At 45.9% G+C, this 23061-nt stretch overlaps 1 protein-coding gene and 1 long non-coding RNA gene across 6 annotated transcripts in view; one reads left to right on the top strand and one right to left on the bottom strand.

Annotated features, from left to right (window-relative positions):
• LOC101841231 overlaps positions 1–14925 on the bottom strand; it is a 157835-nt gene extending 142910 nt beyond the window's left edge. Inside the window, exon 1 of one of the 5 annotated variants that reach the window (XM_013122666.3) lies at positions 14823–14925. The gene's annotated coding sequence lies outside the window, so the exon portion shown is untranslated. Of the gene's footprint in view, positions 1–12769; positions 13014–14822 lie in introns of those variants that run through there. The other 4 variants (XM_013122672.3, XM_040745950.1, XM_040745949.1 and 1 more) reach the window with 4 other exon arrangements.
• Positions 14926–15045: 120 nt separating this feature from the next.
• On the top strand, positions 15046–20932 carry LOC121140460. The gene is made up of 3 exons (XR_005877300.1): positions 15046–16870; positions 17384–17557; positions 20874–20932. It is a non-coding gene; the product is annotated as an uncharacterized LOC121140460 (long non-coding RNA).
• Positions 20933–23061: the final 2129 nt, after the last annotated feature.

Here is a 23061-nt window from a genome sequence, read left to right as displayed (position 1 = left end):
ATGCTTGCATAGCAAGCACTACCTAACTCCTCAGCCTTCATCCTAGTCATTTACCCATTCTGTTTAAATCGGTTTGCACTTAAACACCTCTCAGCCCAACCCTGTAATGTGTATGTTTTCCAGTGCACCACTAGAGGGCAGTGCTTTGAGATGCTTTGCAATTCATAACTGCTAACTCAGCCCAGCTTCCAGGACACTTGGAGTAGCAAACAGTAATTACCGTGACAGAAGAGTAGAAAGCCCGTGATTGTCCCCTGCACCAAAATCCATATAAAGCGAATTAGCCAAGGCCTTCGAAGGATATGAAATGTGAAAGCCAGGCGCACGTCACTGTTGATAAAAGGCACACCACAAAGGGGCTGCTCCATGGCGCAGAGTGGCGCTCAGAGATATCAAGCACTCCCAGCATCCTCCTGCCTCAAAAACAACCCCAGGAGGACTTCCCTTCTGCACAGGGCATGCTCTGCTCTCAGTCAGTGAATGTTTTCTCTTACAGCTCTGCTGTTGGCTGTTCTGTGACGTCACCTGCATGTACAGATGGAAGATGAGAAAACACAGGAAACCCGGAGCAGCAGCTCTGGATCTAACGCATCCCTCCTTCTCCACCCACACTCATAATGCTCGGTGTAATGTCTGTTGTCAGTCCGGGGCAGCCAGGGCGAAAGCATCTTGAGGACAACTACGATAGTGTGGAAATCCAAATGGGTCCCTGGGAGCTGGTCCTGGGCTGCCAGGTCTCTAAAGACTTTCTCATATTGCAATAAGAGAGTGTGTTCTTGAGAGAGTGCCCCTGAGTCGTCACCCGCCCCTGTCCCCCATCCGGTGACCTGCATACAAGGCTGCAGCTAATTACAAGTCACATCAGACAGAGATCTGATGTCAGCCAAAGGTGTGGGAAAGGCCAATGGGAATGTCTACCTTCATTTCATGCGTGGGAGTTGAGAGTTCCAGGCAGAGTGCAACAAGAGCTTTCACACAGCCTCAGCTAAAGCTCCACGAGGCCCCGAGTTCCCAACCTGCTCAAAGGTGAGACTAGGAGGGTTAAACTGCCTCCAAGAGTCACTAAGAGGCTGGGATGAAATCGTGGGGTGACCCGTTTAAGAGCTCTGAGTTTAGTTATAGAAGTCCCTCAGCTCGCTGTGAGGTTACAGCCCGATAAATCTGTCACAGGCGAAAACACCAGCCAAAGATGCAATTAACACACACGACCTGCCTAGCCCCCTAGCTTAGCCCAGCCTACTTTGTGTGAGTTCAGAACCATCTGCCTCTCAGGCTGCAGCAGGGCAAAACCAACCAATGCAAAGCCAGCTTCATCCTCAGATGCTGGCGCTCTCGTGGGATTGATTAAATGCTGCGCAGCACACTGTAGCTGCCTGCCTGCTCTTCAGTCTTGGGATGGCCTGGCTTACTGGGTGTGGTGGCTTCCTGCCACTGCCCAGCATTGGGACAGACATCTTGCCAATGACTATCCCTGGGAAAGATCCAATGTCAAAATTCACAATGCAGTTTCTGATGCTCCGTGTGTTTTCGACATCTCTTTATCTCAATTGGGGGTTTGGACTGCCTGGACTTTTTAGTCAGTGTCTATCCATGACCCAGATGGGGAGGAGCTCACTGCTCCTGGCTAAGAACGAGGTTCCAGGGATTGAAAATAGTGATGACTGGGGTATGTGAGTGAATCCAGTTTATCCATTTAGTATGTGGTTCTGGCCAATTTCTGAGCTCTGTTTTCTTGTCTGTAAAGCAAAGATAGCAATAGCTTACCTCATCATAATAAAATAGTCATTTTGCTGGAGTCCCCTCTAAAGAACAGACCTTCTCCCTGCATTATCTTGTTCATCTTCACAACCTGCTTTCGAAGGAATTATGACTGCCACTTTTTACTGATAAGGAAACTGAGGCCCAGAGATGTTAAACAGCTCTTTCTAAACATGTGTCAGTGACGGCATGCAGATTAGAACTCCTTGAGCCTGACAATATGGCTGTCGCGGCGGCAGGAGATCACGTGGATAGACACCAGGACAGAGCTGGGATGCAGAGTAAGTACTGCTACTGTCTTCTTGTTGTCCATGGGGCTGGTCAACTCAAGGGCTCTCTTCGTCCTGCTATTTCTCTGGGATCACTGCTCACAACAAAACCCAGAGCAGCGGGGTACAGCAGGACTCTGGGATGACAGTTAACTAGCCGTGTGACCTTGGGGAAGGAAATGTGAGTGAATGTTTCAATGCCTCGTTACCTGACTTGTCACACGGTAACAAAAGCACCCACGATCCTAGCCTAGTGTGTCTTTTAAGGATAAAATAAGAGGCAGTGAGAGAGCTCCCTGGGTAAAGGTGCTGGCCGCACAGCCACGGTGACCTGAGTCCGAGCCTGAGAACTCACAGTGGAAGGCAAGGACTGACTCTTGGATGTTCTCTGAGATGCACATGTACACCGTGGCACTCGGGTGCCTGCACACATGCATACGCAGTCAATACATTTCTAAAGGATAACATTCGAAAGAAATGTTTGCACAAGTGCCTACGTAATATAAATAAGTTTACACCTATGAAAGCAGGAGAGTGGATAACTTACTAAGCATCTTGCTAAAAAAAAAAAAAGACCCCTCTGAGTCAAAACCATGGCATTTTGATTGAACAAGGACCCTGGAATTACTAATGCATTTCTGCAAGCAATTTAGGGTGGGATCCTGCTCTGTAGTCACTACCCATTACCCCCCCACTCCCTGTCTCTGTGTCTGCCCCCCCCCCCCCACCTTCAGGGCCTTGAAATCCATTCAGTCACGATTGATGTCTAATACACATGTGATCCCAGGTTAACTAACCAGTAGCACCATAGAAAAACTAGCTCTGTAAGAAGGCTGTGGAGTTCAGAAGCAAAATGCATGTACAAACTTCTTCAAGAGTTCAAAAGCACAGTTTGTACAATCCTTTCCCCCGCCTCCCACCACACACACAAGAGCAACCCCCAAGGAAAGCATATAACACAGGGCTTTTGTAATTGACCTGGCTTGATAAAGAACTGAAATAATTTTTTTTAATTGTCAGTCATCATTGTGTAGCTGAAGTATGCATTTAATTGATGGTGCCCAAGTAAGGCGAATCCACACACTGTCTCTACTCTGCAGCCTCCAAGGGACGTTAGCACTAAACCTAGCCTAGCCCTGACTGGCTCTGCTGTTTTCATGTCTGGGTTAGGCCGAGTTACAGATTAGGAATTGTAAAGACAGAGCTAAACCCCAGCAACTCCATTGCCCAGCAATCACAAGCCCCTGGATGGTTCTGGGAGTTGAGAAGTTCAGTCCACAACGGAGCAGCAGCAGGCAGGGTCACACTCTGGCAGGAAATGCAGCCAGAGATCCAAAACTGGGAAAGGACACGGGCAACACTCAGATCCAATGGCTACATTAGAGTCTCCCAGGAGCCCCTTCATGAAACTGGAATTCTTTAGAAATCCCTCCCGGCAGCAGGTCTGGGACAGCCCCACCATTTACAAGTTTCCAGGACAGATGGAGAAACACTGCTTTCGAGTGAAGCGTGCTCACATCCGTCTTTGCTCATTATTGGTGCTGTTCTGCCTGGTCCCTGAAACGCTATATGTTATCTTGAGCCTGTTTGTTTTCATCTGTCAAAGTGGTTTATTGTTAAGGAAATACGGTGTCAGCTGTCTCTTCCCGGTCATCAAAGCTGCTTCATTAAAGTTAATAGTGTTTGACTTGCAGAGATCTCTTGCTAGGGTAACCCAAGAAAGCCCTTGCTGGCTGTTAGGTTTTCCGGCCATTAAGGCACCAAATGGGTATCATGGCTGCATCAACCTTTCAGGAAGAGGAAAGAGAGAAAAAGAAGGGAACGGAGAGGAGAGGGGAGGGGAGGGGAGGGGGATGAGGGAGGGGAGGAAACGGGCTGCACCACTGTATCCAGTAGGTGCTCAATAAGTGAATGTCAGATTGATGAAGCTAGCTCTACCCACCTCTTTAGAACGAGGTGCGGAACTAAATAGCCTGGGTCCTAACCTTGCCACTCATAGTTCAGTGACCTGGGACTCATCACTTCTCCAGGATGAACTTCAGTTTACCTATCTCAGGGGATAAGGGGGTGAATTAGGAGGAAACCCTCTTTTGGCCTCAAGTAATCACACCTTGAAGTCTGGTATCTCTGGGTAAAACCTAACTTATTTGTGGCTAAAGAAAATGGGGTCAGAAATCCTACCTCAGCATCTGTCCCCTGCTCCATCCTCAACTACACTACTTTTGACAGTATAATGCCAAATGTCCCATCCTCTGCAACAGTGGGTCTCAGGCACTCTCTCCACCAGGTCACCACCATTTATTGCTTGTTAGCTCATGGTTTGTCAGTCTCAGCTGAGTTACAAGTCACCACCTCTCTCCCCTGCATGCCAAGCCATTCTCATCTAAGCTCTGATAGTCAGGTCATATCGGAGCCCACTAACCAGCAGATGTAGAGGACAGGAACCTAAAATCCACCTTCCTTTCTTGAAAGAAAGGGAGAATTTAGCAATTTCTCCCCCTCCCTGCACAGGAAGCCTCCCCTCTTGGCTTCCTGGATTACCCTTCATCGGATATTGGAGATGTGTCAGGGAGGTGGCAGAATGAGACCCTGGGCGGTGGGAAGCAGAGATGGGAAGAAAGGAAGTGTCTTTGGCTTTGAGATGTGTTTACAAGGGGGTTCTAGCGGCCAATCCAACCATCACAGGAGAAATCCCACCAACACCTTGCGCACACACGCAGAGCTGGGACCCTTATCAGAATAGACTGTGTTCATGCACACAGCTCAGACTTGGAGGGGTTCCAGCACACTGCACTTGGTTAAAATCCCTAAACAATCACAAGCCACAAGTTCAGTTTTATTTTTGGCCCAATTCTCTGGGGGAGAAAGGGAAAGTAGAGCAAAGAGGACCATTCATTTAGTCAGCCAGTCCATCGGTCAGTCAGCACTACCCACGGTGTTTCCTTCCCTGGGGGACAGTGCTATCTAACTAGTGGAACAGGCTGTTTGGCAATGGTTCTTAACCTGGGTCACGACCCTTTGGGATCCGTGGCACTCACATAAAAGCTGAATGTGGCTGTCCACCCTGGGACCCCAGCACTGAGTGACTAAGACAGGTAGATCCCCACAGCCTGCTTACAGGCTGGTCTAGACAGATTGGTAAACTGCGGAGTTAGTGGTGGACCCTGTCTTGCAAAGGTAAGGCAGAGAGCCAACTAATTTGCAGGCAAATGGAAGGCACCAGAAGAAGCCATCCTGAGTGAGGTAACCCAATCACAAAAAGACAAACATGGTATGTACTCACTCATATATGGATTTTAGACATGGAGCCGGGGAGTGCCAGCCTACAATCCCACTGCCAGAGAGCCTGGGAAACAGAACCTTCATTCAATGGCTGATAGACGCAGAGGCAGACACCCACAGCTAAACACTGAGTTGAACTCAAGGAACCCAGTGACATAGAGAGAGGACTGATGAGCATAGGGGTCAAGACAGGCTTGTTTAACCCACAGAAACATGAACAAGGGGTAGCCCTTGAACCTCAGACTGATGGCTGGGAATCCAGCATGGGACTGATCAAGACCCCCTGAATGTGGGTGTCAGTGAGGAGGCCTAGGCAATCTATGGGCCTTGGGTAGTAGATCAGTATTTATCCCTGGCATACAAATGGACTTTGGGTGCCCATCCCACAATGAGAGATGCACTCTCATCCTGAACTCTTGGGGGAGGGCCTACGCCCTGCCTTGGATGAAATAAATGACAGACTATGGACACTCCCATGGAGGGTCTCACCCTCCCTGGGGAAAGGAGTGGGGATTGGGGGAGGGGGGATGATGGGGTTGTTGAGAGGGTGGGGGGATGAGGGGAAGGAAGGGAGGGACCTGGGATAGACATGTGAAGCAACCTTGTTTCTAATTTAAATTTAAAAATTAAAAAAAATCAATTCCAAAACAACAACAAGACCTCTGGCCTCTACACTCATACGCACAGGCACACGCATAGCTACACGCACGAGCTTGTGCGCGCACGTGCACACACACACACACACACACACTTTGATTTGTGTGATGCCTTAATGTTTTTTAACTGCAAAAATGGATAATTAAAAGGATGCAAATCATGAAAAGAGAGCCATCTATACACACGAATGCAGTCATTAGGGTCCTCACGAAAGCTTTGTGAGTTGGTTAAAGTCCATACGGTCACCGTCAGAATAACTGAGGAAACAGAAACAGGGAGAGATTAGCTGGTGTGCCTGGTGACTAGCTAGCGAAGAGCCGGGCCGTGATTAAAAATACAAATTGTCTTCCTTCCGGTGCCCTAAGTCTTTTTTTTTTCTGCCCAATGAGTCTTTGGTTTCTGTTTCCCAACAGCTGCCTCTGTAATGACTGGACAACAAAGATTGTCAAGGGTCCTTCCAGTTGAAAACATTTGAGACTTTTGTTTAGTTTGCTACTCAGACCCCTAGTACTTGTTTTGAAACATAATGACTTGTGCTAGTTTCAGGTTCAAAATATCCAACCTTCCTGGGCTGTCTTTACAACTTCAAAGTGAAAGTCGGATGTACATGCTAGCGTTTGGAGGTGCAGCAACCAACCCTGGCATCCCACGATTTTACTGCCCACACTATTTAAGCTGAAAACTGTCCTGACAGTCTTTTTATTTATTTTTTTCCTGTTTCAGATTCTCCGTTAAGGCATTTCTACCAGACTTCTGAAGGGTCGGGTCCCACAAGCACACTTCCAGCCCAGAAATGTGTTCTTCTTTGGGTCACTGGAAATTATTCAGAGTATATGGCATGGAAACATATTGCTTTTAATTAAAAGGCTATGATTTCTGTGAATTCTCATTTAAGCCACTGAAAGAAATCTGTTCTTTAAAAGCAGGAACAGTTAACATGTTAAGATATAACGTTGAAAAATGATGCATGTTTTTAAAACTGCTTAAGCAGATGAAAATGGGATGCCTTGTATTGAAAAAAAAACTTCTCATGTTTAGTAAAACACTTTACTTCCAAGTAGAGGGGGAAATGTAGTACATGTGTGCCCAGTTAGCCATGAAAACTCAACTAGACGTGAACCATCCCAGCCATCTGCCTGTTGATGTAATAGCATAGAACCTATTAACAGGGGCATCGTTTAAACAGTTAAAAAGTGATAAAGTACATAACTCAGATCTGATAGGGCTTGAAATATGACACCGCCGTGTACTAATGCCAAATCAGCTTTGAATTATGGTTCCAGTGAAGTCGGAGATAACTCAAGCATGTTAATTAGTGATCCACAAACTCAAAACTCACTTTATTATATATGGTATTCAGTCACACCTCTTTGCCCATGAGCAGGAAAACATTCTCTGACATTCAGAGGTAAAAAGCCGTGAAAATCCTCCCAAATCCTAGATGCTCTAGATGTATCCTTTCTTGTCCTAGCTAGTTATCTTTTGAATGCATTATAACCCAAGGCAACTTCTCCAGGAGCAGTCCCTGAAAGCACCATTGGGGCAGAGAATGTGATGGTTCCTGAGAAAGACACAATGCATGGAGTTACTTCTACCCACGCCATTGTGGCTCCACTCTGAGGCCTGGTAAGGCAGACCACAGGAGCTGGGAGGAAGACAGCGTTCATTACAAGCTTCACGGAGACTTAGGTTTCCTGTTTGCAATCCAGCAGTGCCTACCGCATCCTTGGGGCCTGGTTGACGCCATCAAGAAGGTTCTGGAGAACAGCAGGTCTAGCTTTGTGTGTCACTACTCTAGGTGTTCAGTATACTAAGAAGCATCTGTAAATTAACCCTGGAACGTGACTGTTTGGGAAGGCACACTGAACTCCAATTGTCTCATAAAACTACGCCCCTTTTAAAACCGCCACCACACACGGTCAGTTCCCTGCCACCCGTGGGATCCAAATCCTGTCACATGTTCCTGGCCAGTGAAAGCCCTGCTGCTATTCATACTGGGAAAGGAGAAACATATTACTCCGTTTTCCAGCTACCATCTCAGGGAAGAGAAGAGAATTGTAACTGGATCACTCCTTGGCCTTTCAACAGGGATCAAATGTCCTGCCTGTTTTTACAGATTAGAGTAGCTGCCAAGGTTCCAGATCCCTGGGGAAACATCCCACACAGGAGGCTAAATAATGTGTGCTACATGGTGCCCTTAAGACAGCGATTTTCTTAGAGATGACGGGAAGACAGCACGTGACCATGGGTGAAAGTTCTGTAGAGCTGAGGTAACTCAAGCCTGTGGGGCTATCAGATCCCCACTCAAGCTCACTAAACATTAATGTGGCTTTCCAAGAGCAATAAAGCTGTCGTCACTGACATCCTACGTTCAGATTCATCTCGCTTTCCCCTTCAGAGCTGTATTATAGCCCAGCTGGACTACTGCTGTATACTCCTACCCAGTCCCTCTATTTGACACTCCCATCTTTCACGCTGCTTAAGCAATATTCTGAAAGTCCAGCTCTGATCTAATTACTGCCCGTCAAAAAGCTTGATCTCCGATTCTCACTGCCTGACAACAGAATTAAGGTCAGGTTTTCGGCGTGGGAATTGATGCCATTGCCACTCCACCCCGCAGCAATTTGTAAGGCCTGCTCCTTTCTGTGCAGATGCTTACACCCTCGCTCTTGCAAGCAGTTAAGTCTGTCCAGCATTGTCCCTTCCCTCCATTCTTCCATCTCTCAACCCTCTAGGACCAAATCCTACCAGTGCTTAAAGACCCACAAGAGGTAAATTCTTCCAGTGAAAAATGCAAAGAGCACTTCCTGGGTCATAAACAATCAATAATGTCTGATGCCACTGCTGCTGCTGCCATGTGACCTGCCCTTAAATCATCAGGACAACACGGGATTTTAACTGTGGCTCTCATGACACTAACTACGTTCATTTTCTTTTATTTATTCACATATTTATGGATGCCTCGCATCTCCTCATCAACTACAAGCTCCTAAAAATGATCCCATTCTACATTCTTCCTCACACATTGCAGAAAAAGGTTAATTAATTATCACATTTTGCCACAAGAGGGCAGAGTTGGGCCACTGTTGGTACAATCTACAACTAGTAACAAAGGTTTGAGTTGAGTCTTTTCTTCCTACAAGATGTTTATTTAAAGTTAAGTACGAATATTTGTTACATATGACTATGTATACACACTGACAGGGAAGTCAACTCTAAAACAGCAAAATTTTAAAATCAACAAACCAAGTGAAGTATGTATTAACCAAGTTTGATAAAGTATCTAATCTAAGATTCTGAGAAATATCCACCAAGTTATAGCAGTTATTATGTTCTTGGCTGATGAAGAGGACTGCAGCTGATGCTCAGCTGGCTTCCTCTAGACAGCGTGGGATGCCCCTGCCCGAGGAGGTAACACTCACAGTGGGTGTGTCTTCCTCCACAACTAACAGAATCCAGATTCCACCCACATGCTCACAGGCACAACCCAACAATCCCTCACTGAGCCGCCCTCTCTTCCTGGCAATTCTAACGTGTGTCAAGTTTATCGTTAACACAGCCACCACAGCTATTTACTTTAGAAAGTCTTCAAGCAAAGTGTTTCTCTTGCCATCCCATCTCCAATCCCAGGATGGATGCACTTAAAAGTAAATACAATATTTGGAGTATTTTCTGATAGACTAAAGCAGATTCCCAAATGTTCTTTGTACATAGTATCTTTACTATGTCAGTAATTGCATGACAGCTCTGGGATAAAAGAATACTATTGGTTCTATTTGTTAAGTCAACGAATTAAGTATCAGTGTCTTAACAATTTAGGAGCTGCTTGAAAATTAGTACATATAAAAGTTCCCAAGTAGTGTTTTTATTCTGTTCTTCACTGACCACAATTACTTCCTGGGCACTGAACAATCAATAATACTACTACTCCAATTTTTCTTTCTTTTATAACCCAAGGAACCTTAATATACTCACACATACCCATATCACCACTGTGCCAATCAAAGTACAGGAAACTCCCCCATGTCCCCTCTGTTTCTTATTCCACTGATTTTTACAAGGAACTCGATGCTTATCAGGCAACCACTGAAAACCAAGCATCCCAAAGACATGATGTCGCAGACAGGCATGCAGCACAACCTCACTTTGAAACTATGAACTGCTCGGGGCCAATAGTTCATGGGCATCCCACATGGAGATGTCGAGTACAGCTGTTTTCCTCCAACATTGTAAAGACCTGTCGGCACGTCTGGGTGTTTCCTGCGGGGCCTGTAGAGCCTCTGTACAGTGTGGGAACCCATGAGAACAGAAGACAAAACTAGTCTCCTGGAACAGAAAGTAGCAAGTGTCTACTTATAAAACAGCCTTGAAGGTATCAAATATCAAATATGAGCTTCAAAAGCAACTGGATGGGAAGGTACCCTTCCACTAAACCCTTTTCCTAATCTGTGCTCTCTTCAGTTATGGCCTGACAGTAGCCCCAAATCAGGATGTTTCTGGGAAGCAAATAAAATCCTCCTCTGTGTAATCCAGGCCTGGATTTCCAACTAGTCTAACTGACTCTTCAACCTCTGGACCCAAATACCTGAGGCCTTGCCAAGACCTGGACTGCACAGGGCCCCAGCGTGGAACTGCTGCCCCCTAAGATAGCCCTTTTCCCTGCAGAACTAAACGGGAGTTCTGCCAGGAGTCACTGCCTAGCTCCTCCCACAGAGTCTCTGCAGCCACCCATGGCCACTTCAAAGTGGAATTAAACACTCAGTTTTACCTCTTGGTTCAGAGAAAGCGTTTGTCATTTTTCTATCAACTCAGACCCAATTAGCACAGATCCATGAGGAATCCTCATCATGTGTGGAAGGCTGGTCCAGGCAGGAGCTGGAGCACTTAGGATCACAGGGAGGCTGAAGCCCAAGTGTCTATGGGAGGTGAATGAGTAATGGATGGTGTATCTACAGAATGGAGCACAGCACAGCCTGAAAAAGGAGGCTCTGATATGTAACACAGCTGAACCATGACGACAACGAGCTAGAGGAAACCAGCCAGGTGCAGAAGCGTGTGTGTTTGTAAGGTTCATATACCATATACAGATCAGTCAAGTTATGCAGAGAGATAGAATGACCATGACTGGCGGAAGGAAGCAACAGGAAGTTGCTGGTTAATGAGTTCGGAGTTTCGGCTTTGCAAGGCGGAGGGAGTCTGTGAGATGGACAGTCCTGACGGTGATTGTAGCACAACAATGCTTGTTTCCTTATTACCACTGAACACCCACGATTGTTTTAAATGACAAATGTTATATTATGTTAGGTTTTAAAAATCACAGGAACGTCTTTTTGATATGGGGAGCCTTTGATTTTACTAGAATCGTGTCCTTGAATGTTCCCTAGAGTGCTGGAGATGAGTTCGTTTGGATGATCTAGTGTTAAATATCATACATGATATCTCTAAACACAAAGACTCTACTTTAAAGAAACAATGTTCCAACAGGAGTAGTAGCAGAGCACCAAGAATAAACAGAAAGAGGGCCTCAGCAGCCTTCTCCAGGCCTTTAAAAGAGTAGCATGTATCCTTTAGAAAGAAGTCCCAGTAATGTCCCAGCTCTTCAAGCACACATGTGAAGCTCTCACTCATCCCCCTTTCAAAGTGGGAACTATGCTTCCATAGACTACAAATCTACGATGACCTGGGACCTAGCATAACAACAGGAAGACAAAGGCAGACTCCAACCTTGACACTCAAAACCAGCATCCTGGGCTTGTCCTTGGGGGTGGGGGGGCATCCTGGCTACAGTTGCTGAAGAGAATGGCTTCAAATGCAGAGCTCTGGGCTTTCTCCTTACCAGTAGACCTCATCTGTGAGGACATTTCCCACCTGTGTCTTGAGAATGTATGAGGAAGAGAGATGGGTTTCCATTGTCACCCTAGGAAATGCCAGAGGAGGATACATTCTCTTTAGAGGCTCAGAGAAATCCTGTGATTGGACAAACTATTAAGCCTGTTTTCCCACCTGTTAACCGGAAGTAATAATAGCACTTCATTATGAGGTCAGGCAAGAATAAAACCGGTGGCACAAGTTAATGCCTCCATGGTCTTAAGAGTACTCAAAGGGAGCATATGAGATGGGGAGTGCAGTTTCCATGTTTTTACTACATATCAAGCAAATGCTAAAATGTTTACAAACATAGATAAGGTTTATATATGAATAAATAATAACGCAATGAAGCCTCATACTCAATCTGTTTATGAAAATACTTGTCTGTTAAATATCTAATGAGACCTTCCTGATCCCATGCCCTCTCCCTCATGAGGTAACCTTCACTGTCTCTGTTTTGTGCTTATTCTTTGTGACTTACCCTGTTACCACATGCCATGCCCTGCTCCAAGTGTTTTGTGTAAGACACAGCTTTCTGATATGTGCGATGCACCCTGTGGACCTCAGCGCCACCACTGATACCCACCCACAGGCGCAGCTTGGAAGTGACGCCAACGGGCTGTGGATCCAGGCAGTTAGCCTCCTGGGTCTGTATTATGAAACCTGATGTGAGCAGAACACTGACACAGCCAGGCTGGAAACACGCTTCCTGCTTCAAAGAGCATTTATTAAACAGCCACCATACGCCGGGTGCTGGGCTGGACAGTCTAAGAAACAGCTTTTTCCTTAGCTGGCTACTGGCATTTCCCAGAACATCTGGTTCTTTCAGCGCTGTTATCTCTAAACACTGACTTGAAATAAGGCTTTGGCTAGGGGCCCCGGAAGACCCTCGCAGCCCTGAGCCGCCTGGAGGATCAGACACTTTGCATCAGTACCTTCTAGGGGTTCTCAACAGCCATCGGTCCAAAAGGAACCATGGGAAATTCCAAGGTTTCTTCCCCTACCTCCAGCCCTCGGTTCCTCAGAGCCACGAAGGAATCCATGGTCTCTGCCAGCAGGCAGGCCAGACTGCAGCCGTGTAGCCCAACCCACAAGGAAAAGCCTCGGCTTCAACAGCATGTCACTCCCCTAATTATTCCCTGCGCCTGGAATCCAACACAAACAGAACATCTTTCACAAGCAGCTCCCACCATGCACCAGCCTCGGAGCCTCCCATGAACGGCCAAATGCAGGAGGTGCTAAAGGGTCACAGTGCTGGTGAGTGGCTGGCTGTCCCCAAGCCTGTGGGAGAGAGCCTCAGTTACTCTCTAGTCCAGAACCAGCAGAAGTCACGCGAATCCCCAACGGCCTCCAGGTCCTGGGGTGAGAACGGAATGTTGTAGATGAGACCCTAAGAAAGGCCAACAGATGAGAGAGCAATTGTGCCCGAACTACGCTGGGGAAAAGGGCAAGAAACACAGACAGGGAACAGAAAGGCTTCCTCCCGGCTGCACTCCACGTTGTAAACCCTTCACCCTGGTAGGCAGTGGGAGTACAGATGGTCTCCAACGGAATGGCAAAGAAAACTGGCCCCTACTCTGGAACCCTCTACAGTTATTATTTATCTATCTATGTATTTATTCATTTTGAGGAGATAGTCAATAATCTCCAAACGGTGGACGGAGCTGCAATGTTATTTCATGAGGTCAGGGAAATGAGTATGTGAGCCGGGTCTGAAAAGGGAGGGGCTAAGGGTAGGAAAACAAGGGAAAGATATTCAAGACAGCGCGAACAGAAGTGCAAGACCGAGTAAGGGAAAATGTCGACTAAGGGTTTAGGAAAATTTGTATGGAAATTGAATGGTCTCAAAATTCTAGGACATAGTAGGGTTAAGAGTTACTTTCTTATGATTGCAATGATCAGAGTGTGAATTTAAGCACGGTGCAACAGAAATGTGTGGACATATATGGAACTCATATTTATACATCTTATATTTACACATAAGGCTCTTCCTGAAAGCCTTTCATGTCCTGTCTCCTTTAAACTTTTTATGACATAGGCTAAAAGCCAGAAAGCCTCTCTGACTTCCCGTCAGATCTGCATGGAGCGATCTTTTCCTCAGAACTTCTAAGAAGGCTTCTCTTCTTTGGGGCTGTAATTTAAGCCCCCAGTTCCAGATTTGAAAAGGAAATGCAAAGTATCTCTAGTAGCAACTGTGTAAACGTGCCTGTGGTTAAGGAGGGGGAGTATAGGAAGAGGTAGTTGCCCCCCCCCATGTGCCTTTTTTGTATGATAGAACTGGAAAGGGGGAGATACGTCGTGCACAATTGTGCAGTCTCCTCGTCTTCTACGTTAACGAATCGAACACCGCTGCAATCTACACTCATTCTAGGCAACACTTAAAGTTGAAAAGTGCACCATCTCCGTGCGTGAGTCTGCACACGTTCAGTCCGGTTCAAGTCTCTTTCTTCCTGTGGACAGAATTTCTTGGGGATGCTTCAGGACCCTGGCCATATTTCTCCCTAGGCACTTATTAAAACCAGGTGCACGGAAGGCGGGCCTTTAGGGACACAAAAACCTTCATGTGACCCAGAGCTCCCCCTTCCGGTGTGTTTCCTAGAGGCGATCCCTGAGCTGGGTCTGGGAGAAGCAGACAGCCATCCTGGCCTGGCTATGGGAGAGCAGGCCAAACAAGGGTGACTGCTGACGCTGGCGAATGGCCTTCTGGAGACAAGGGGCAAGCGCCCACTACCCACGCACCGGCGGCATCCATGCACAGTGCAAGGACCCAAAGCCACAGCGCTTGCCGAAGTGGAAGAGAAAATGCAGAAGGGAAGGTGCCCAGCCCAACCTGAACCCCAGTCCAGGCGGGTCACGAGGCAAGCGCCCTGGAGGGACGCGGCAGGAGCCGGACTCCCCGGGGAGTTAGCAGCGACACAACGGTTCTGGCTCTGCAGAGCCCGGATCTACACCGCCAGGGACATCACCACCCGGGTCTACACCGCTTACCCTCAGCGCCCCTCGTCGCTCGCTCCTCAGAGGACTGGGGCTGGCCCCGGTGGGGTCAGGTTGCAGGTGACGTGGCGGCCTGGGCGGCGTTGCCCTGCCTTCTTCCCGACTGCCTCTGGGGATTCTGAACCGATTTCTACTGCTTGGGTCAAAGAGCAAGGTCGGCCTGTGTTTGGTTTTTGTTTTTCATTTTCCCTAACTTCAGGTTTTAATTCCCAGGCTCTATGTAACATTCTACCCCTGACAGCACTTGCTTTCCGAAGGAGGCACATGGATTTCTAATGTCCTCAGAAAAAGGCAGCAGGCCAATCAAGGTTAGAAAGCTCCAGCATCCGTAAAATCTAACCATAGAAACCACCACAAGCAGTCACCAAGCACCTTCCGGATTTGGTGCTCTGACTGCCGAATAAAAACTGTTTTCAGCCTTTATGCCTATATCTAGTGAACTGTAACGGTAGAAATTTCAGATCCACACAACCCCAGCGATCTGGGACAAAACTCTGTTTAAACAAGATTCTCAAACTGTGGTCCATGGATCACCTATGGCATCAGGCTTCCTAGGAGTCCTTGGAATCGGGTCAGGATTTAAAACCTACACTAAAGCTGACACACTGGATTAAGAGAAATGAGGTGCAGAAATCCACTTGCTTTGTGAAATTTCACTGTGCTTTGAAAATCACTAGGCCTGACCCACTATTTGGCTTTGCTGACATAGCGCCTGTTTTTCCTTGTGGGGTCCTCCAAGAAAGCTCTCAGCAGTGTAAAGATGTATTTTTTTAAAAAAAGAGGATGGAGGGACGCTATCTATTAAGTTTGGCCCCCGAATGAACGTGCCTCATTTCAGAGTCATGAATTCCTTCATACAAATTTATGCTAGTGTTATTTCCCACTGTATAATACTCTAAGCACATCTTCACGGTTAAGTAGGTGGATTATATGGTGTACTTTCCACTAATCTTAAGCTGTCTGTCATTCTGAGACAGACATTCCGGCCTGGTCTATTTTCCTTCTCCTTTTCTCTCAGTCAACACAGCTTTTATAAGTATAATGGGTGCTTACTCTAGGAATATGGTGACTCCCAAACTACACAGAAAAATCTGGTGAGCTTTTATTAAACTTCCAAATTCACAAAGAATCCCCAAGGCATCTCTACAGGATGTCTGGTTTGTGGGGCATCTCAGAATCAATGAGTTTCTTAAGAATGGTTAAATGGCAAATGTTTTACTGTATTTCACCAAAACGAAGAAAAATACTAGAGGAGAAGTAATTTGACTACCTGTGAGAGTGAACCAAGAAAGAGGGAACTTGGGGCTTGGGAAGAATGAAGCCCAGCTCAACCACAATGCAGAAAGGATTCTCAGGACAATGGTGAGATTGGACACCATGGGGCAGCTGTGCAGTGGAAATGGACAGCAGCCCTCCCAGACTGCCATGATGAGGGTTTGGGGAAATGCATCTCCAACCAAATAAAAGCATAGTGGTTTGGCCTAAGCCCGGCAGCCAACTGAGAGGGAACATAGGGCTAAAAAGAACAGTTGCATAAAAGCCTAAGCAAGTAAATGGAACCTAAGTATGCTATTCCTGGGCAGACTAGACTTGGGACAGGAAGGGCCATCTTGGTCATCTTTAACATTGCACCCTCAGTGATTAATTTAATACACCTAGTCATGATAGTGAGATAGTAACTAGTGATCCCACCAATTTTATAACAAAATTGCATCAAGAAGAAGGGACATAAAAGGGGGGATGGGAAGAAATATGCTCAAAACACATTATGTACCTGTGTGGAAATGTCATAGGGAAATAAAACCTATACGATTAACATAACCAGTCACTTTTTAAAGAAGTGGGAGCTGGAAAGATGGCCCAGCAGACAAAGAAAGACGTCCGTGCAAGCTGGAACCCACATGTGAAAGAAAGAACCCCTGCTCCTGAAGACAGCCCATGGTACACAAGTGGGTACATGCTCAAACACACACACAATCAGTCAATGCAACCCGAAGTTTGAACAAGAAGACAGGGCGAGCACTGGGCACCAAGGTGAGCAGGTAAGATCAATGGGGAACTCTGTGTCACTTAATGGGAATTCTTAAGACAAAACTCAAGGGAAAAGTCAAGATGTGGGTTAGATAGATGTATTAAAAAAACAAACAAACAAACACCCCAGAATACTTCAAAATCATTGCCTCCTGGAAACAGGATGTTGAGCAGGCAGTTCCAAACTTGCTTTTTTTTTTTTTTTTTTTTTTGGATAAACCTTCCAAAGCAATCTGACCCATGTGGGTACATATATTTGGTATTGCCATGTGGATGGGTAAGTTTGGTATCACCATGGGGATGCACAAAGATTTGGTATTATATTCTTAAAAAAATTTTTAGAAACATACTCCTCTTCCAAGTAGCCCCGAAAACAACCTACTTCAATGTCCACTCCCTCGATCAAACTTGCTTTCTCCTCTCTTGAACCAGTTTCCTGCATGCCGCCACTCTTAAACTCTGCTCTCATTCTCACATTTTGTGAGGTTGCTTATGGGGCCACTGCTTACATTACTTGTCTACAGGAATGTATTTCAAATTGTAAGAAGAAAAGCCAAACTCTTCCTGAAAGGCTAGGAGATACACTTGGATTTGTTTTCCTCACCGTGCTGTTAGCTCCCGTCAGTGAGGGGCACAGCTGTTGGAAAGAGTCTTCAGGGAGCCTCCAGCAAGACTCAATCCAAGCAGAAGCTGGGAAGGTGAGTTCTAGCTTGTGTGCCAGGTATCAGTGAGGGTTCTTCCATGCAAACGACAGATGCTCTACTCAAGCAGCCTAAGACAGCGGCAGAATTTACAGGCTGGCCTATTAATCTGGTTTTAGGCAAAGATTGATCCTGGTCCTAAAAGAGTCACTGAGTTCTCCTGCTCTATGATGCTCTACAGCACTGCTCTTTAATTACAGTTTTACATGCCGGAGTGGTGATGAGGTGGGTGGGTAACTACACGACTATATATCACAGTTCCGGGGAGACATGCCAGCAGGTCCCTGTGCGTTCAGGTGAACGGGTACTATTATTGGCCGGGCCTGAGTCACCTTCCAGAAAAGGGAAGATGGGGGAGAAACTGCCGGACTGCCAAAAATAATACATATTACATCCCACTACAATTGTACATAGCAAATGCACTCTAGTGGAGATTTATGAGAACCCAGGCCAATTGGCAATGTGAGCAAAAATGCCTCGTAAATGCTAACACGCCATGAAATGTTGGTTGTGAGTCAGTACCAAGATGTAAGTCTGCACCATCCCAGCCTGGCCAAACTGCACAAGTCCTCCGGTATCTCTGCTCTCCAAGGGGCTGAAGTTTTCATTTTCTCCCAGCAGCTTCATTTGTCACAGTTTCCCCAGCCATTGGCCTCTTTCTTCTAACAGAGTCTGCTTCCAACTGTAGTGAAAACTTGGCTTATGTGATTTTTCAAAGGCAGTCAGAATGGAGAGGGAAAAAAATTCTCAAAGTTGCAATAGCTCAAAACTAAACACGTGTGTGTGTGTGTGTGTGTGTGTGTGTGTGTGAGAGAGAGAGAGAGAGAGAGAGAGAGAGAGAGAGAGAGAGATCAGATTGTTCTCAGCATCCGTCACTCTGAGATCCCCCTAATCTACTGAGTCACTTTCTTGGCCTCATTGCCCCAGTCTTCAAATAAGCCAGAGATATTTTGCTGATATTTGCTGCAATTTATTGAGTGATGGTGTATTAGAGACTGAGTTTAGAGCCCTGAGGATTAGGCAATTAATTGGTAGGGAAATATTTTTTTACCATCTAGAAAAAAAATTCTGATTAATTGACAGTCCTTATTGGAATTTCCATTTTTTCCTAAGGCCTCTTTTAGACATCTGAGTTTTAATTAAGTGGGAGGTGTTCAGCTAGTGCTGAAAATGGGAAGCAGGCTGATTGCTGAGGTTGCCTTTGATAAACTTCTCACTGATGTCAACACTCATACAATACTGCACTGAGCATGTATTAAAGACAGCATGGGGGCTGGGGAAATGGATCCATCAGTAAAGTGCTCACTGCTCAAGCATGAGGACCTGAGTTCAAATCCCTGGAACACTCATATAAAGCTGGATGTGGCGGCACTTGCCTCTAATCCTAGCTCGGGGGACACAGAGACAGGAGGACTCCTGGAGCTCACTGGCCAGTTAATCTTGCCAAATCAAAGAGCTCTGGGTTCAGCAAAAGACCTTGTCTCAAAAAACAGGATGGAACGCCATAGAGGAGAGCACCTGATTTCCCCACGCTTCCTCATGCACCTGCACAAACACAGACGTATGTCTATTGCAGCACAAAAGAACGCGGGTTGTGGGAGTTTGAATGGGAAGGCTTTGGTACCTGAACACTTGGTCCCCAGATGGTGGCCCTGTTTGGTGAGATCTAGGAGATGTGATCTTGCTGAAAGAATAATGTTTCTGGGGTAGCCTGTGAGGTTTATAGCATCACTCCACTTCTACTTATCCTCTCTCTCTCTCTCCTTCCTGTTTGCATTTAAAGATGTAATCTCTCAGCTTCCCTGCCACAATATGTCTGCAGCTTGCTGCCATGCTTCCCCAACATGATGGACTCCTTACCCCTCTAGAACCAAAAGTTAGCATAAGTTTCTTCCATAATACTCTTCTGGTTGCAGCATTTTATCACAATAGAAAAGTTAGTAATACGTGGATGAAGGCTATTCATGAGTCTGATGTTTGCTAAAAAGACTTTCAGTCACACCCTGTAAATTGTCTTCAATAGACATTAGCAAAATCTCAACACATTAGTTTCTAAATCTTTAGCACAAAATTATAAAAGCATGACCTCGTTGACGGCTACACAAGGCCATTCTCAACCCACTGTTTCCCTGCCAATTTCTAGTACACCCAAAAATTTTCAGTATTAATTTTCCCACTATCCTCTGCAGCTAGTAACTGTCATATTATCTATGGCTTTTGGGGAAAAGATTCCCCCACCCTCATGAGCTGGAGGATGTATAGGAAGAGAGCTATTTTGTTTCTAGCCTCCCTGCCTCCTTCTTGTTTAAACTTCATTTGAACAGATTGTATCTGGATCTCTTGTGGCCATTTGTGACTATTTCTGAGGTTCTGAGTATAAGAAGTCAGGCATCTGGTGGTGAGGATTGTAGGCGGGTAGTCCTTTGCTCTATGTCCAATATCCATATGAGTGAGTACACATCATCCTTGTCTTTCTGTGGTTGGATTACCTCACTCAGGATTGTTTCTTCCAGTTCCATCCATTTGCCTGCAAATTTCAAGATTTCATTGTTTTTTTTCCACTGAGTAATACTTCATGTGTAAACTACCACATTTTCCCCCATCCATTCTTCGTTTTAAGGGCATCTAGGTTGCTTACAGGTTCTGGCTATTACAAACAACGCTGCTATGAACATAGTTGAACATATGTCCTTGTTGTATGAATGTGCATCCTTTGGGTATATGCCCAAGAGTGGAATTGCTGGATCTTTTTTTTTTTTTTTGGTTTTATGAGACAGGGTTTCTCTGTTTTGGAGGCTGTCGGTCCAGCCTGGCCTCGAACTCACAGAGATCCGCCTGCCTCTGCCTCCCGAGTGCTGGGACTAAAGGCGTGCGCCACCAACACCCGGCAAGGAATTGCTGGGTCTTGAGGTTGACTGATTCCCATTTTCCTGAGAAACTACCATACTGATTTCCAAAGTGAGACCCTAAGAGAAAAATACACGGTCCCCTGAAGAAGGGGAAAGGGACAAGAACTCCTGAGAAAATTGGGAGCATGGAGGGGAGGGGGTAGGAAAAAGAGAAGGGGAGAAGAGGAGGGGGAGGAGAATGAGAAGGATCAGGAAGACTGAGTCGGGAGGGATAGAGGAGAACAAGAAAAGAGATACCTTAATAGAGGGAGCCAGTATAGGTTTAAAGAGAAATCTGGCACTAGGGAAATGTTCAGAGATCTATAAACAATACCCCAACTAAGAATGTAGGCAGTAGTAGAGAGGCCGCCTTTGACGCCCTTTCCCTATAATGAGATTGATGACTACCTTAATTTCCATCCTAGAGCCTTCATCCAGTAGCCGATGGAAGCAGAAACAGAAGCAGGCACCCACAGCTAAGCCATACTCCTGAAATCCAGTTGTAGAGAGGGAGGAGGAATGAGCAAAGGAGTCAAGATTGTGATGGAGAAACCCACAGAAACAACTGACCTGACCTAGTGAGAGCACAGGGACCCCAGTTGTAAAGCTGGGGAACCATCATTGGACCAAACCAAGCCCTCTGAATGTGGGTCCCAGTTAGGAGGCCTGGGCAGTCTATGGGACATCTAATAGTGGAACCAGTATTTATCCCTAGTGCACAAATGGACTTTGGGAGCCTATTCCCTATGGAGGAATACTATTTCAGCCCAGATACCAGAGAAGGGTCTAGGACCTCCCCCAAATGATGTAACAGACTTTGATGATCCCCCATGGAAGGCCTCATTATCCTTGGGGAGTGGGTGGAGGGTGGGTTGGGGGATTCAATGGGGGGCAAGGGAGGATGGGAGGGAGAGGGAAGGGGGATTGATATGTAAAATAACATTGTTTCTAAATAAAAAAAGTCAGGCATCAAGAAACTAATGCACCAACTGGAATGGTCTGTCTTCACATTTCTTGTTGGGAGGCTAATAAACCCTTGTATTACAGTCACTAAGCATTCTATTACTTTTAGTCAAACATATATTTTATGCATAAATAATTCAAAGATGTAAATTATGTGCCCAGTAAGCACTGCTATACTTTCTCCTTCCTGACCACTCAGATTTTCAGTAGGGTATCCTGATACATCCAGTGTAGCCAATGGAAATATATCCTGCCCATATTTTCAGAGACAATCACTGGTTGGTTTAAGACAGTCAATAAATTCTATTTCCCTGACCTTGAATGTGGATTGGGTTGTCTCCAACTCAAGTTGTCCAGCAAGAGTAAATCTTTGGATTCTTTTATGAATGCTGGGAAAGAAATGTTCTCTCACCATTTTTAAGGTTTTTTTTATATGTGTGGGTGTGTGTGCATGTACACAGTGACTGGAGATCAGAAGGTAGCACTGGATTCCAGGGAGCTGGAGTTACAAGCAGTTGTGAGTCGCCTGGGTATTGGAAACAAAACTCAGATCCTCTGGGAGAGCAGGAAGCACTCTTAATCCCTGAGCCTCCCCTCTGGTCCCTCTCTCACCATTTTTGATGATGCAAACGTGAATCCTAGAACAACTGTAGCCATTTTTCCACAAGCAGGCGAGTTAGCCTTTAGACCAAGTTGATACCACGAGGCTACAGGAAAGTTAAAGAAGAGTGATGAAATCTCTGAGATGCTGGGTCAGCTTAGCTTTGTTCTTGCAGTGGATGAACCTGTAAAACCCCTTTATTTTTTTCCTCTTTTGGTGTGTGGTGTTCATGTGTGTTTGTGAGCACATGTGGTAACCAGAGAATGATGTTAGGTGTCTTCCTCTATAGCTCTTCACCTTTTCCCGTTAACCTTATTTTTAGGGCAGAATCTCTTCACTATGCCTGGAGCCCACAGACTGGCTAGACTGGCTGGCCAGTAAACAAAGTTTAGGGATCCACCTATCTCCACACCCTCCTCACACACAAACATACACAGGCATGAGCCACTGCTCCCAACTCTTTACATGAGTTTTAGGGATGCAAACATGGGTCGTTACACTTGCATGGAAAGTTCCTTCCCCGTTGAGCCCTTTCCCCAGCGCATACGTGTCCTGTAGTAAAGTCAGTTTGACTTAGGTTTTCTGTTATTCGCAACTTCAGAAGTTGATCTGACTTTATAAGACACTTTCCTTCTGGACAGGTAGGCAATACGCTAAGAGGAAAAGTGAATGGAGATCTTTAAGAGGCAGAAAGAAACATAAACGCTTTTCTCTCACTATCTCAGCCATGTTGGGGATGTGTGTGATTGTGTATGCATCCTCTTCTCATCTAAGCTGGACACAACACATGTGCAAAACTGTCATATGTAATGTGCCCTACCTCTGCTTGCTTGGACTTGGAACAAGATGACCTGTGTATATACACAAAATAGAGGCCACTAAAGTGTCTGTCTCATAAGGAGGCTCTGAAATCAAATGGGATGTCTATATAGCTAACATGACTTGTTCATGGGAAACATTTAGCAAATAATGCTGGTTTTTATTTCTAAGACCCCCCCTTAATTGTCCCTCACCCTGCTAAATCTTCCAAATAATGGCTGAAGTGCCAT

This window comes from Mesocricetus auratus, unplaced genomic scaffold, assembly GCF_017639785.1.
Source record: "Mesocricetus auratus isolate SY011 unplaced genomic scaffold, BCM_Maur_2.0 Super-Scaffold_100004, whole genome shotgun sequence".
Lineage (NCBI taxonomy): Eukaryota > Metazoa > Chordata > Mammalia > Rodentia > Cricetidae > Mesocricetus > Mesocricetus auratus.
The sequence above is the reverse complement of the archived record's forward strand: the minus strand, read 5'-3'. Positions and strand labels throughout refer to the sequence as shown.